This window comes from Physeter macrocephalus, chromosome 14, assembly GCF_002837175.3.
Source record: "Physeter macrocephalus isolate SW-GA chromosome 14, ASM283717v5, whole genome shotgun sequence".
NCBI lineage: Eukaryota > Metazoa > Chordata > Mammalia > Artiodactyla > Physeteridae > Physeter > Physeter macrocephalus.
Window position 1 is genome coordinate 113,040,973 of NC_041227.1, and position 15,386 is coordinate 113,056,358.

At 38.2% G+C, this 15,386-nt stretch overlaps 1 protein-coding gene across 4 annotated transcripts in view; it reads left to right on the forward strand.

Moving 5' to 3' along the window:
* Positions 1-15,386, forward strand: part of SPOP (speckle type BTB/POZ protein) — a 78,441-nt gene that overhangs the window by 409 nt on the left and 62,646 nt on the right. The window lies entirely within an intron of this gene.

Genomic DNA, 15,386 nt, shown 5'->3' on the forward strand with positions numbered 1-15,386 from the left:
AAGGGGTGCCTAACCCCCCCCCACCCGCGCCCCCCCACCCCCACCCCCATCCCCCCCCGCTGCACATAACTCTTCCCTGCCCCATTTCCCACATGCCGGGTTACGTGGCCCGCGAATGCCAGAGCCTAATCAACCGTAAACGCGCCCCCGCCTTCGGCCCCCCCATAATTTTCCCAGCCCCATCCCCCTTGCCAAATAGTGAGCTGTCGCCTGCGGCGAGATGGGTGACTGCGCATGCGCGAGTGTGAGCGAGCCAGGGGTGGTTGTTCGCTGCCCTCGGGGCGCATGCGCATCGCTGTGTTGCAGGGACCTGCGGGATAAAAAGACCCTTGACCACGCGCCTGCCTTCTTCCCGGGCAGTGGGCTAGACTTGGTGCCAGATAGTGAGCCTGTTGCTTTTATCCAAAAGGGAGAATTTAAATTATTTGAAGGAGTTTATGACAAAGCACCGTTCGCATCTTGTGTTGTCCTAGAGACTCCCAGGCTACAAACGCCTCCCAGAGCCAACACGCCCCACGCTGACCCTTCTTTTGAAACTGTCACTGCAACTTCTAGTTCTAGCATTATTTTTCTTTCCTCGGATACTCCCTCGTCATGTTGTATCTTTAATGCAAACTTCCCCTAAATTTAGGAGTAGGTGCCCCAACCCATTCAATTATTCTGGCAGGGGATTTTGGTAGCCTTTCTAAGGAGGACTAGGGTCATAAAAAAGAAAGTAAGGGGAGTTTTCGTTTAGTAAAATTATTTATTATTCTCACAGAACTAGATAAAGAGCGAAGGGTATAAGGCTTAGAGTAGTAATTGTAAATCAAGACGTCAGGGTTCTCTCATCTCCAGCCCTCCTACTTTGTGTGACCTATTTGCCTCTTTTTTGGTAAAAGATCTTCCTTAGCGCTTTCGTTTTAGCTGTACATTATTGATGCTCTGAACAGCACATGAAAACAAAAGCAATCTGAAACTACTGGTGGACAATAAATTACCCAGTGGACGTTTTAATTTTAAGTAACAAGAGTGGTGTTTCTTTCACATTTGCAAATAACAAAGAGCAATTTTTAAAAATTAACTTTAAGGTACAATAATATTTCAGTGATCTAGAACCTGGGTTTTCAGTTGGCAGATTATACCTGGTCCCTCAATTTGCTCCTTCCTGTGTTGCCACTGCTTTGGATACTTGCTGCTTCTTACCTCTGCCATCACAACAGGGTGAGGAGTTAATAAACTGTTACAAGCAAAAGGTTTGCTGAATAGCATTGAAATAAATAACTAAATTGTTGGGGGTGTGTGTGTGTGCACATTTTCTGTGTTTTTCAGTTGTCTTTGCCAACCTTGTCTCCTATCTGGATAACTTAGGAATGGGACATATTATTAGTGAGCCTCATTTTCTCTTCTCTTTCCTTTGTGTGTTCTTTCTTTGGTATTCGCCTCTCAAGGCTTTTTTTTTTTTTTTTACCTGCCATTCTTAACTCTAGGACCTTATGTTCTTGGGCCTTAAAGTATATATATATTTTTTTCACTTCCCCATTTAACTCTGGCCTTCTCATGGTTCAGCTGTCTTTTGTGCTGTTTTCTGTTACCATGGTTACAGCTGGAGCCAAGAGAGGACACAGAGGAAGCACAGGAATTTGGGGGGCATATATCTTCTTGTGCGCTGTGAAAGAGCTGGAGACTCATCTTTTTTTTCCTTGTGTGAAGACTGAGGAGTGTAAGTTATTGTGACAGCTTCACACTTAGGCTGGGGGTGGTTGGTGTCCATTTGGTACTTTGGGACTTCTCCTTTTCGAGCTCTTCACAGTGGTTAGTTTGGTGCTTGGAGATGTTTAATGTTGCCTATGTCCAGACTTCCATCAGGTAGTCTGGTAAAATCTTGAAGTAAAGCTATGGAGGTAATAAATGTCCACTTCTCTTCTCAGTAGGCTTCTGTCCTGTAGGATGCTTTGTTTTTATCTGGTTGAATTTACTGAAGTCTCATGTAAAATTTTCATGGTATGAAGACATGAAATGCTTTTAGGTTAAGATAAGTATTAATTAAATAATTCGAATTGGTGCAGAGCCATGTTTAAAAAAATAACTTTAAAATGAGTAACACATGTACATACATATGAAACAAAACTCAAACGCTACACAGAGAGAGGGAAGAATCTTTCTTCTCCTGTCCTCCTTTCATCCTTCTAGTTACCTCCCTCAAAGGAAACTGTTGTTACCTGTATCTTGTTTACCTTTAGAGAGATAATGCTTTTATAAGCATATACAACTATGTATTCGTTGGTATTGTGTTTTTATTTGTTGTTTATACAAATGATAAGATACTATACCCACTATTCTGCACTTGGCTTTTTTTAGTTAGTATATCTTGGCTGTCATTTCACATAGTACATAGAGTACCTCTCCCTTTTTGAAAGATGGCAGATATTCCATTGTATAGATGTACCGTCATTCAGCCAGCTCGTATTGGATACTTAGGTTGTTTTCAGTGCTACAATTAACTCCTTGTATGTACTTTTTATGTACATGGGTGTCTGTTGGATAAATTCCTAGTGGAAGGATATATGCATTTTTAATGTTGTTAGATATCGCTAAATTGCTTTCCATGGAGGTTGTATTTATATTCCTACCAGCAGTGTATGAGTCTGACTCTTTTCTCACCAACACTGTATTATCAAATTTTAAAAATCTTTGTGCAGGGGACTTCCCTGGTGGCCCAGTGGTTGAGAATCCACGCTTCCACTGCAGGGGGTATGAGTTTTGATCCCTGGTCAGGGAACTAAGATCCTGCATGCCACGCGGCGCTGCCAAAAAAAAGAAATAAAAGAAGTCTGTGCACTCTTTTATCGAAGTTTTTAAAGTTCATTATGTAGCTTGTTAAGATTCATTACACCCAGGAGTTGTGGATAAATACTGTCAGTGTTTTGCAGATGGGGGTGGTGGTGATAGACATTGTTGGACTGAAGAATAATGTCATGAGAATAAAGTTGTATGCCTGGGTAACACGGAAAATCCATTAACAATGCTAGGAAGACATGTAGAACCTATATTCTAATTTCTCCCTTTAACTCTTGCTGCTAGTTTCTCTATGTGAAATTCTATAAGCCCATAAGTGATGTTTGATGATCTCTTTTTGATAGCAGTGACTCAAAATTGTTTATACGAGTGAACTGCCATTCTGTTGAGGAATTGAAAAGCTAACCCAGTTAGTTAAGGTGCTTTTCTGAGTGCCTGCACAGAATACTGCTACTGGTACTTTTATTTTTTAAAATTTTTATTTTATTTACTTGTTTTTTTTTTTAATGGGGTATAGTTGTTTTACAATGTTGTGTTAGTTTCTACTGTACAGCGAAGTGGAGTTCCCTGTGCTATACAGCAGGTTCTCATTAGTTATCTATTTTATACATATTAGCGTATATATGTCAATCCCGATCTCCCAGTTCATCCCCACCCCCCCGCCACTTGGTGTCCAGACGTTTATTCTCTACATCTGTGTCTCTGTTTGTGCCTTGAAAACCGGTTCGCTACTGGTACTTTAAAAAAGTCTGCTAATTGCAGAATTTGTGCTTCGCTATGAGCTGTGAGAAAATAGAAAAGAATTAAAAGATGTCTGTGCTGGAAGGAGCTTACAATTTTATTGGAAAACCAAATCTGAATATATCAAATTATAAGAGAACAATTAGAAGACAGAACAGGAACAGAAATATACCGTGTTACATGCTGAGAGGACTTTGTAAAGAAGCGATTAAGATTTAGAGGCGAGGTCATTTGGAAGGCCTTCCGGGAGGAAGTACATTTTGAGCCCCCTCCCCCTTTAACAACTGCTTAGGTGAAAAATTTTAAACATACAGAAAAGTTGAAAGAACAGTACCATTATCACCTTTATACCAATTATCCCCTAGATTCAACAATTTTTCATGTTTTCTATATTTGCTTTATCTATGTATGTGCATGTGTCTTTACATATAATATATAAATCTTTATATTGTAGATATCATGACACCTTAACACTTTAATACTTTACTTTAGATGCATCTTTTTAAAATAAAGACATTGTTTTAGTTAATTGTTCTTACATTGTCACAGCTGAGGCAATTAACAATACTTTCCTAATACCATCTAATATCCAGTTCATGTTCAGATTTTCCCAGTTGTCTCCAATACAACACTTGTTAGCTATTGGTATTTTTTTCTCCAAACATGTCTCTTTAGTCTCTCTTTTTTTTTTAAAGTCTTCATTGAATTTGTCACAATATTGCTTCTGGTTTTTTTAAATAAATTTATTTATTAATTTGTTTTTATTTTTGGCTGTGTTGGGTCTTAGTTGCTGCTTGTGGGCTTTCTCTAGTTGAGGCAAGCTGGGGGCACTCTTTGTTGTGGTGTGCGGGCTTCTCACTGTTGTGGCTTCCCTTGTTGCAGAGCACTGGCTCTAGAGTGCAGGCTCAGTAGTTGTGGCGCACAGGCTTAGTTGCTCCACGGCATGTGGGATCTTCCTGGACCAGGGCTCGAACCTGTGTCCCCTGCATTGGCAGGCGGATTCTTAACCACTGCGCCACCCGGGAAGACCCCTTCTGGGTTTTTTTATGTTTTGGTTTTTTGGTCACGAGACATGTGGGATCTTAGCTCCCCAACCAGGGATCGAACCCTCACCCCCTGCATTGGAAGGTGAAGTCTTAACCACTGGACCGCCAGGGAAGTCCCCTCTTTAGTCTCTTTCTCAATCTAGAACCCTTTATTTAGGAGCCATGCAGTATTGCCTTTTTGAAGAGACCAGGTTATGTGTCTTATATAACATATCACTTCTGGAATTTTCTGAGTGTTTCCTCACAGTTTCATTTAATTTGTTCCTTTATCTCTGTATTTCCTACAAACTGGCAGTGAAGTCTTGGTTAGATTCAGGTTTTTGGTAATAATACTTCATAAGTGATGCTATGTACCTCATATTACATCACAGTAAGAGAAACATCATGTCATAATGTCTGACTGTTAATGGTGATGAATTTGTTTGTTCAAGATCATAAATACCAGGTCTCTCCACTGTGAAGACTTTTTTCCCCTTTGTAATTAGCAAGTAATCTGTAGAGTGGTGACACTTTGGCATGATACTATTTTACTTCTCCAGCAACCTTTCACCTTCTGATGACGATCCTTGCCTGAATCAGTTATTTCTTTGGTTATTACAAAATGGTAATTTTCTAATTCTGCCATTCCTTTGCCTTCCATCTTCTGTAAAGATTTCCCTCATCAGTTAGGAGTAAATTATAATTTCTTCCCCAAAGTTCAGGTAAATTCTTAATTTTCCCTTTAGCAATTTTCTGAGTAAGGAGTTGGTATACCTTTAATGATAGCAAATGAATTGTTTCTTTTTCTTGCTCTCTTGGTTTTAGTATCGTTATAAACTCGTGGATTTTAATTTAGTCCATGATTTACCAATAATTATAGCCTTCTTTTTGATACTCAAAATGTCCCATATTTGCCCTATGGGAATCCTTAAGCTTGGCGTATGAGTGCTTCTAGTAAAAGAAGTCCCTGGATCACTTTGTATTTTTCTTGTCTCAAATGTCCCCTCACCTCACCTCTGTACATTTATATATACATTAATTACATTTTCTTCCCTTTTAATAAATTATGTTGTTCATCTCCCTAGGGAATTTCTGGCACCAAATTCTAAAAACTAAAGGTGCCTTTCTTTTAACACAATGCACTTAGTGTTTGACTCACTTCTGTGCCACTGGCATTGCTGGATTCTGAATCTGAGACCTCACAGATTTCTTATCTTGAATAGTCTTTGTGAAAGACAGGTAGTATCTCTGAAGAGGGCATTGCTTCCCACCCAGACATCGTTAGTATAAGGTTAGCTATAGGGGAGACTGGGGAGTTTCTTCTCTCATGAGCAACCTTGCTTTTTTTCTGAGATTGAAAGGTACACAGGATGAAATTTAGAAACTGATAACTTGTATATAGTTAGAAACTGATAATTTGTATATAGTATCTTGGGGATATGGGGTTTTGATTGTTATAAATCTTTGTGTGTATATGTATATATGTACAAGTATGTGTTTGTCTTTCCTCCCTTTTCCTCAGTTACACACATTTCTCCAACACAGTTGGACTGTTATGTAAGATTATGCTGTAATAGCATGTTTTTTCATTATCACTAGATTTCATCATAAAAAAGAGACATTTTTCTTAATTAGGGGAAATTTTCAGATAGGCCATGAACTCTGATATCTAGCTGTCTTAACACAGGGTGTGGAACAGTGCTGGATCCTGTGGATTTTTATCGTGTACTATGGACTCAGAAATGTTGATGCATCCACAGTGTTTTCTGAAAATCCATCACGCTAATGAAGGATAATATAAATGAAAGATACAGTGGAACTACATTCTAAAACTGTTTTAGGGGCTAAACTAATTCCTGCCTTAGCAGAAAGTGATTTATAAGATTCTTACCATTTAGTGGTATTTTGAGTAACTTACTGATTTCAAGTTACTCAAAGCCTGACAATAACAGTATTCTGATATTTATGTGAAATTCATTTTTCTTTTTACCATCTTGTCATATTTACTTTCAGATTTTATAAGGTTATTCTTAGCCTAGTTTTATAACAATACTGCCTCCATATTAAATTCTGGTTGTGTATTCAGGGAGGCACACCTGTTTCTTGTGTTTGTTTTCAGTCATGGTGAATCACTCTGAAAGGCTATGCTGATACATTTGCTACTAAGATCCAGTAGCTTCTTTTACTTTTGTTTTTGACAAGCTCCCATTATAGGAAAAAAGATTCTGAAGTTTAGCCTCTTTAGGGAACACTTGGGCCTTCATGCTTACAACTATGGTCATGTTTTAATAGAATTGGCAGGAGTTGTTTAGTTGCTCTGTGTGGCAAAGTTGGTCATGCTGCTTTGGGAGAGCTGGATGCAGACCACAGAATGGGAATTTTACATTCGGACAGTAACTGTTGCTTGACCGTGAAGACCTTTATTCTTTTTTATTTTTTAACACTTAAAAAAAAATTTTATTTATTTATTTTTGGCTGCATTGGGTCTTCGTTGCTGCGCACGGGCTTGTATATATGTACAAGTATGTGTTTGTCTTTCCTCCCTTTTCCTCAGTTACACACATTTCTCCAACACAGTTGGACTGTTATGTAAGATTATGCTGTAATAGCATGTTTTTTCATTATCACTAGATTTCATCATAAAAAAGAGACATTTTTCTTAATTAGGGGAAATTTTCAGATAGGCCATGAACTCTGATATCTAGCTGTCTTAACACAGGGTGTGGAACAGTGCTGGATCCTGTGGATTTTTATCGTGTACTATGGACTCAGAAATGTTGATGCATCCACAGTGTTTTCTGAAAATCCATCACGCTAATGAAGGATAATATAAATGAAAGATACAGTGGAACTACATTCTAAAACTGTTTTAGGGGCTAAACTAATTCCTGCCTTAGCAGAAAGTGATTTATAAGATTCTTACCATTTAGTGGTATTTTGAGTAACTTACTGATTTCAAGTTACTCAAAGCCTGACAATAACAGTATTCTGATATTTATGTGAAATTCATTTTTCTTTTTACCATCTTGTCATATTTACTTTCAGATTTTATAAGGTTATTCTTAGCCTAGTTTTATAACAATACTGCCTCCATATTAAATTCTGGTTGTGTATTCAGGGAGGCACACCTGTTTCTTGTGTTTGTTTTCAGTCATGGTGAATCACTCTGAAAGGCTATGCTGATACATTTGCTACTAAGATCCAGTAGCTTCTTTTACTTTTGTTTTTGACAAGCTCCCATTATAGGAAAAAAGATTCTGAAGTTTAGCCTCTTTAGGGAACACTTGGGCCTTCATGCTTACAACTATGGTCATGTTTTAATAGAATTGGCAGGAGTTGTTTAGTTGCTCTGTGTGGCAAAGTTGGTCATGCTGCTTTGGGAGAGCTGGATGCAGACCACAGAATGGGAATTTTACATTCGGACAGTAACTGTTGCTTGACCGTGAAGACCTTTATTCTTTTTTATTTTTTAACACTTAAAAAAAAATTTTATTTATTTATTTTTGGCTGCATTGGGTCTTCGTTGCTGCGCACGGGCTTTCTCTAGTTGCGGCGAGTGGGGGCTACTCTTCGTTGTAGCGTACAGGCTGCTCATTGCAGTGTCTTCTCTTGCTGCAGAGCACGGGCTATAGGTGTGCGGGCTTCAGTAGTTGTGGCATGTGGGCTCATCACTTGTGGCTCGTGGACTCTAGAGCGCAGGCTCAGTAGTTGTGGCGCACGGGCTTAGCTGCTCCGCGGCATGTGGGATCTTCCAAGACCAGGGCTCGAACCTGTGTCCCCCACGTTGGCAGGCGGATTCTTAACCACTGCGCCGCCAGGGAAGTCCCAACAACTCTTTTAAAAAAGTTTTTTATTTTTTGGCCACGCCGCGTGGCATGCGGGATCTTAATTCCCTGACCAGGGATCAAACCCACACCCCCTGCAGTGGAAGCGCAGAGACTTAACCACTGGACCACCAGGGAAGTCCCAGAGACCTTTATTCTTGACTGTTGCTTTCTAAGAAGCTGTTGGCATAAATCTTCAGGCTGTGGCACCAGCTACATCAAAGAAGGGCTTGCAGTAGTTGTCTGAAGACCTCTAATTCCTCCTATCAATCTGTCTATTTTTTTGAAAGAAAAATAGATGTATATGTAATCATTCATCTCCTTAATTTGAGATTTACATAATCCTTTTCTTGGTATTCAGAAACAGGTACTACTTTCTGTTTCTATGATTTTGACTACTTTAGATACTTCATATGAGCGGAATCATGCAGTATTTGTCCTTTTGTATCTAGCTTATTTCACTTAGCATTATGTCCATGAGGTTCATCCATATTTTAGCATGTGTCAGAATTTCCTTCCTTTCCAAGGCTGAATAATACTTCTTTGTATGTATGTAATTACATTTTGTTTATCCATTCATCCACCAATGGACCCTTGGGTTGCTTCCACCTTTTGCTGTTGTGAATAATGCTGCTCTGAACATAGGCGGGCAAATATCTCTTTGAGACCCTGATTTCAATTCTTTTGGGTATATACCCAGAAGTGGAGCTGCTGAATTGTATGTTAATTCTATTTTTACTTTTTTTAAGGAACCTCCATACAGTTTAATGTAGTGGCTGCACCATCTTACATTCTTACCAATAGTGCACAAGGGTTCCAGTTTCTCTACATCCTTGGCAACACTTGTTATTTTCTGCTTTTTAAAAAAAATAATAGCCATCCATAATGGGTATATTTTAATTTGTTTTTTAACTTTATCTTTTATTGAAACTAAGTTTAAACTTTAAAGTAGGATTTTTTTTTTCCTTTATGGTATATGTTTCTTGCGAGGTAATAGTTACATCCTGTATTTTCTTCTACAAGTTTTTTTTTTGCGGTACGCGGGCCTCTCACTGTTGTGGCCTCTCCCGTTGCAGAGCACAGGCTCCGGACGCGCAGGCTCAGCGGCCATGGCTCACGGGCCCAGCCGCTATGCGGCATGTGGGATCCTCCCGGACCGGGGCACGAACCCGTGTCCCCTGCATCAGCAGGCGGACTCTCAACCACTGCGCCACCAGGGAAGCCCTTCTACAAGTTTTAAAGTTATGCTTTTCACATTTAGGTTTCTAATCCACCTAGAATTTATTTTGATGCTTGGTGTTAAGTAGGGATCTAATTATTTTCATAAGGATAACCCAAAGTAGGGATTTAATTTCCTTTCCATAGGATAACCTGATACGCCACCATCATTTATTGAATAGTCATGTTTACCCCCTACAACTTTAAATACCACCTACATGTTTCCAAATATATGAGGATTTGTGTCTGTGTTCTCTATATTCTGTACCATTGATCTGTTTGCATATCTTGTGCTGGTACTACACTGCCTTAATTATCATAGCTTTATAATAGTTGTTCATATCTGGTAGAGCAGGTCTCACTACCTTGTTCTTTTTCTGTTCATCAACCTCTCTGAAAAACCCTGTCAGATTGGTGTATTTCAGTGAAGCCATTTGCTGTCTAAATTGTATTGACATGATATATAATGGCCTTCTCCAAAAGAGAGAAAAAAATCAAGCCTCCCTTATCCAGCAGCTGGTCATTAAGTTTGTCTCTTATTCTGAATGAGCCGATAATTTCCATTCAATTTTTAGTTTTGTTGGAGTGATATTTTTATATATATATAGAAATATGCTCTTCAGATGGAGGAGAATCTTGTTATAATTTGTTGTCTCATACAAGGACACCAGATGAAACACTTTTGGTAACGGCATTGAGGTTCTATGGTGTTAAGGCTTTCTTTTTTTTTTTTTTTTTTTTTTTTTTTGCGGTACGCGGGCCTCTCACTGTTGTGGCCTCTCCCGTTGCGGAGCACAGGCTCCGGACGCGCAGGCTCAGCGGCCATGGCTCACGGGCCCAGCCGCTCCGCGGCATGTGGGATCCTCCCGGACCAGGGCACGAACCCGTGTCCCCTGCATCGGCAGGCGGATTCTCAACCACTGCGCCACCAGGGAAGCCCAAGGCTTTCTTGATCATAAGGAAAAGAAGCCTATTTAAAATAGCTCATATAAAAGATTTATCAGAAGGAAATAGCTGTCATCGAATCCAAGGAAAAGCTGAACAACAAGGCTTCAGAAAGGGCTGGCACCAAGACAGTTCCAAGTACAGTACTTCAGCAGTTAGAGTTAATGGACTCTAGTGTTCCACCATAAACAGACCTCAGTATCCATGAAGCTTAATTCAGATTCCTGAGCAATATCTGATTTGGTCAGTCTAAGGCTTGATTTCCCCTGGGCCAGATATCTGCCCCAGGTTCAACTCTGGTTGAGGATACAAAAAGAAATTTGGGGCTGGAATCAGAGGCAAATTCTCTTAAGCAGTGGTTCTCAAAACTTTTTGGTCTCAGAACTCTTTACACTTTTATTTTAAAAATATATATTTGTTTTATTTATTTATTATATTTTATATTTGGCTGTGTCAGGTCTTAGTTGCAGCATGCGGGATCTTCACTGTGGCATCTTTCGTTGCGGCACGCAGACTTCTCTCTAGTTGTGGTGAGCAGGCTTTCTCTAGTTGAGGTGTGCGGGCTTAGCTGCCCCGCAGCATGTGGAATCTTAGTTCCCTGACCAGGGATCGAACCTGTGTCCCCTGCATTGGAAGGCGGATTCTTTACCACTAGACCACCAGGGAAGTCCCTCTTTACACTCTTAAAAATTATTGAGCTTTTCTTTATGTGGTTTATATCTATTGATACTAAATTAGAAATTAAAACAAAAAACATTAAAAAAAATTAATTACTTAAAAAGCTATCATATTAGCACAAATAATATATTTTTATGAAAAATAACTTTAAAAATTAGAAGAGTGACATTTTTAGATTTTTGCAAATCTCTTAAATATCCAGCTTAATAGAAGACAGCTAGAATCTCATATCTGCTTCTGTATTCAATCTGATGTGATAAATTGTTTTGATTGAAATACATGAAGAAAATATGGCCTTAAAGGACTTGTAGTTGGAAAAGGGAGGAGTATTTTCAGACAATTGTGCATATTATTCTCTGATACAACACCAAAACTTGATAATTGGTAGTTTCTTCATAAGTTAGGTTGAAGTGTGGAATCTGAAATCATATCGATGTTACTGTTACATTAAAATTCATTTGCATGAATTTTATAATATCATGATACATGATTTTATAATATCATGCATTGGTTGTTTAGGAAATGTTGGTTCATTGAGTTAAGCAGATCTTCCAAATGACACGTTTCATAATATAGTACCAAAAAACCCACATTAGCTAATATCACTATCCTTCTTATCAGAAAAATTTGTAAGTATTGGGCATCTATTAAGCAGCTACAGTATTTCCAAAATTTTAATTTTTGATTGAAAGCTTGGACTTTATCATTGGCAACAAATACTGTCAATTGTTTTCCTTGAAGGGACAGAATCACTTCATTTTCAAGAAAATGCCTGCTAAATATTCATGTCTGAATAACCACAGTTTGCCCTTTGTTCCAAGTAAAAGTAGTGTTCCATGAAAAAAGCAGTTAGTTTAGCTCACTAATCAGAGTCACAATTGCTTTTCCTGGAGACAACCAATGTACTATCCTGTAGAAGTGCTTTTTGCATACTTCCCATTTCATCACGCAGAATATTTAAAAGACCTGTACAAGGGCTCAGATTTAATAACAATAATTTTTATTGCTTCATCTCTTTACACTCTTAAAAATTATTGAGCTTTTCTTTATGTGGTTTATATCTATTGATACTAAATTAGAAATTAAAACAAAAAACATTAAAAAAATATTAATTACTTAAAAAGCTATATTAGCACAAATAATATATTTTTATGAAAAATAACTTTAAAAATTAGAAGAGTGACATTTTTAGATTTTTGCAAATCTCTTAAATATCCAGCTTAATAGAAGACAGCTAGAATCTCATATCTGCTTCTGTATTCAATCTGATGTGATAAATTGTTTTGATTGAAATACATGAAGAAAATATGGCCTTAAAGGACTTGTAGTTGGAAAAGGGAGGAGTATTTTCAGACAATTGTGCATATTATTCTCTGATACAACACCAAAACTTGATAATTGGTAGTTTCTTCATAAGTTAGGTTGAAGTGTGGAATCTGAAATCATATCGATGTTACTGTTACATTAAAATTCATTTGCATGAATTTTATAATATCATGATACATGATTTTATAATATCATGCATTGGTTGTTTAGGAAATGTTGGTTCATTGAGTTAAGCAGATCTTCCAAATGACACGTTTCATAATATAGTACCAAAAAACCCACATTAGCTAATATCACTATCCTTCTTATCAGAAAAATTTGTAAGTATTGGGCATCTATTAAGCAGCTACAGTATTTCCAAAATTTTAATTTTTGATTGAAAGCTTGGACTTTATCATTGGCAACAAATACTGTCAATTGTTTTCCTTGAAGGGACAGAATCACTTCATTTTCAAGAAAATGCCTGCTAAATATTCATGTCTGAATAACCACAGTTTGCCCTTTGTTCCAAGTAAAAGTAGTGTTCCATGAAAAAAGCAGTTAGTTTAGCTCACTAATCAGAGTCACAATTGCTTTTCCTGGAGACAACCAATGTACTATCCTGTAGAAGTGCTTTTTGCATACTTCCCATTTCATCACGCAGAATATTTAAAAGACCTGTACAAGGGCTCAGATTTAATAACATTAATAATTTTTATTGCTTCATCAAGAACATTTTTAAGTGAAATTGACTTTTTAAAAAGATCACTAGTCCATGATGGTAAAAGACACACATAACTCTAGTACAGTTTGATGCCATTACCTTGATTTAAGCTAAGGCATCCACAGTTATACCCATTATTGATTTTGTATCACCAGTGCAAATGCCAACACAATGAAAAAGGCAGTAGTTTCTTAGTATTATGAAAATAGTTTCAACTTAACAGACTCAATGAAAGGGACTTTTCAGGGATCTGTGAACTACACTTCGGGAACCCCAGTGGGTAGGGAAACAAAAGTCTATTATTTGAGGTACAACAAGTGTTTCATGGTAGAGTTTTACTGGATTGCTGGTAGTGTTACTTAACATCATTTAACATGATGTAGAAATGAATGGGATACTTAAAAGATCATAAAAAGTTTCAGATTTCTTGTTGAACAGAAATATTTTCCTAGTAATTATCGTTTTCAAACAGCAGAATTTAAGGTATTCAGATTTTTAGCCAGATAGTCTTTCAAATATGTCATAATCTTAGGGTAACCCATTTTAATATGGCTTATGGAATTTATGTCATCAGAGTAGCACGTGCAGCTTAACATTTTTTTTTCAAGCAGTTGAGTACATTAAAAAATCTGAGCTCCAAAAATTACATTTGGGAAGATCTTGCCTTTTCAGAAAAAGCATAGAAGGGAAGGTTAAGGCTAGGAATCTGCTATTTCACCTTTAAGTCTTTTTGGTCATTAAAGAGTCTTGTGAAAGAGAACACCCCCTCCCCCCAAATTTAAATATGTTTTATGACAGAGAAGGGGGACTAGTGGTGTTAACTGACTTCATTTCAACAAATATCTATTGAGTAATTATAAACAAAAGAGTTTGTAAAAGGTGGGGGAGGGTATGTTCTGAAATGAGTGGGGAATTAAACCAGTATTATGTGTTTTGGTGTTTAGAAGAGGAAGAGGGACTTCCCTGGCGGTCCAGTGGTTAAGACTCCTCACTTCCACTGCAGAGGGCACGGGTTCGATCCCTGGTCGGGGAATTAAGATCCCACAAGCCCCACGGTGCGGCCAAAAACAAAAAAAGAAGAGGAAGAGACCATTCAATTGGGAAAGTTAGGGTGGGAGGACTATCTTTATGAAGGTTACATTTGAGCTGGGTTTTGAAGGGTAGGTATTTTAAAGGCTGGAATTTTGATAAGCAGGAATAAGAAGGGAATTCAGGCAGAAGGAATGTCATGAGCAAAAATGTGGAGGTGGGGAAATGCAGTGTTGGTATAGGGTGCGTACTGGAAATAATGAGCAGTGTAGTGTAGCTGAAGCAAAAGACACATGGGAAAATGGGAGCTAAGACAGGAAAGTAAATTGGCCCAGAACATGGGAGGTCTTCTACCAAGGCCGGGCAGTTAGGGTTTAATGTGGTGAGTGGAGAGACTTTGAAAGTTTTTGATTGAAACAATAACATGATAAGAGTGTGCTCTCAGAAAATGTATTTGACCTCAATCATTTATTAATTCATTCTTCGAAAAATTTTTAAATTGCTCTGTGCCACTTAAGCATGAGGAATGCTGTATATAGTGGTGAACCAAACAGAAAATCCCTATTCTCATGGAATTTACATTCTAGGAAAGGAACTTCAACAAATAAAATATAATTACAAATTACTGTAAATGTTATGAAGGAAAGGAATAAATTACTATGGGGGATAATGGGGAAATTAAATTTAATTGAGGAATCTGGGCAGGCCTTGCTGAGGAGTTAAATTTTTAATAGAGTACCTACCTTGTGCCAGATGATGTTCTAGCTGCTGGGGATATAGTTAAGGAACAAAACAGACAAAAATCCCTGCTCTCATGAAGTGCATATTCAGGCAGTAAACAAGATAAATAAAATATATGTTATGTTAGAATGTGGTGAGTCCCAAGGAGAAAAATAAAGCCAGAGAAAGAGATGCTGAGTGTTGAGGTGGAGGTGGGTGTTGCAGTTTTAGATAGAATGGCCAGGGAATGTCTCAATCACTACAAAAGTAATATTTTTATTTATTTATTTATTTTTTTTGCGGTACGCGGGCCTCTCACTGCTGTGGCCCCTCCTGTTGCGGAGCGCAGGCTCAGCGGCCACGGCTCACGGGCCCAGCCGCTCCGCGGCATGTGGGATC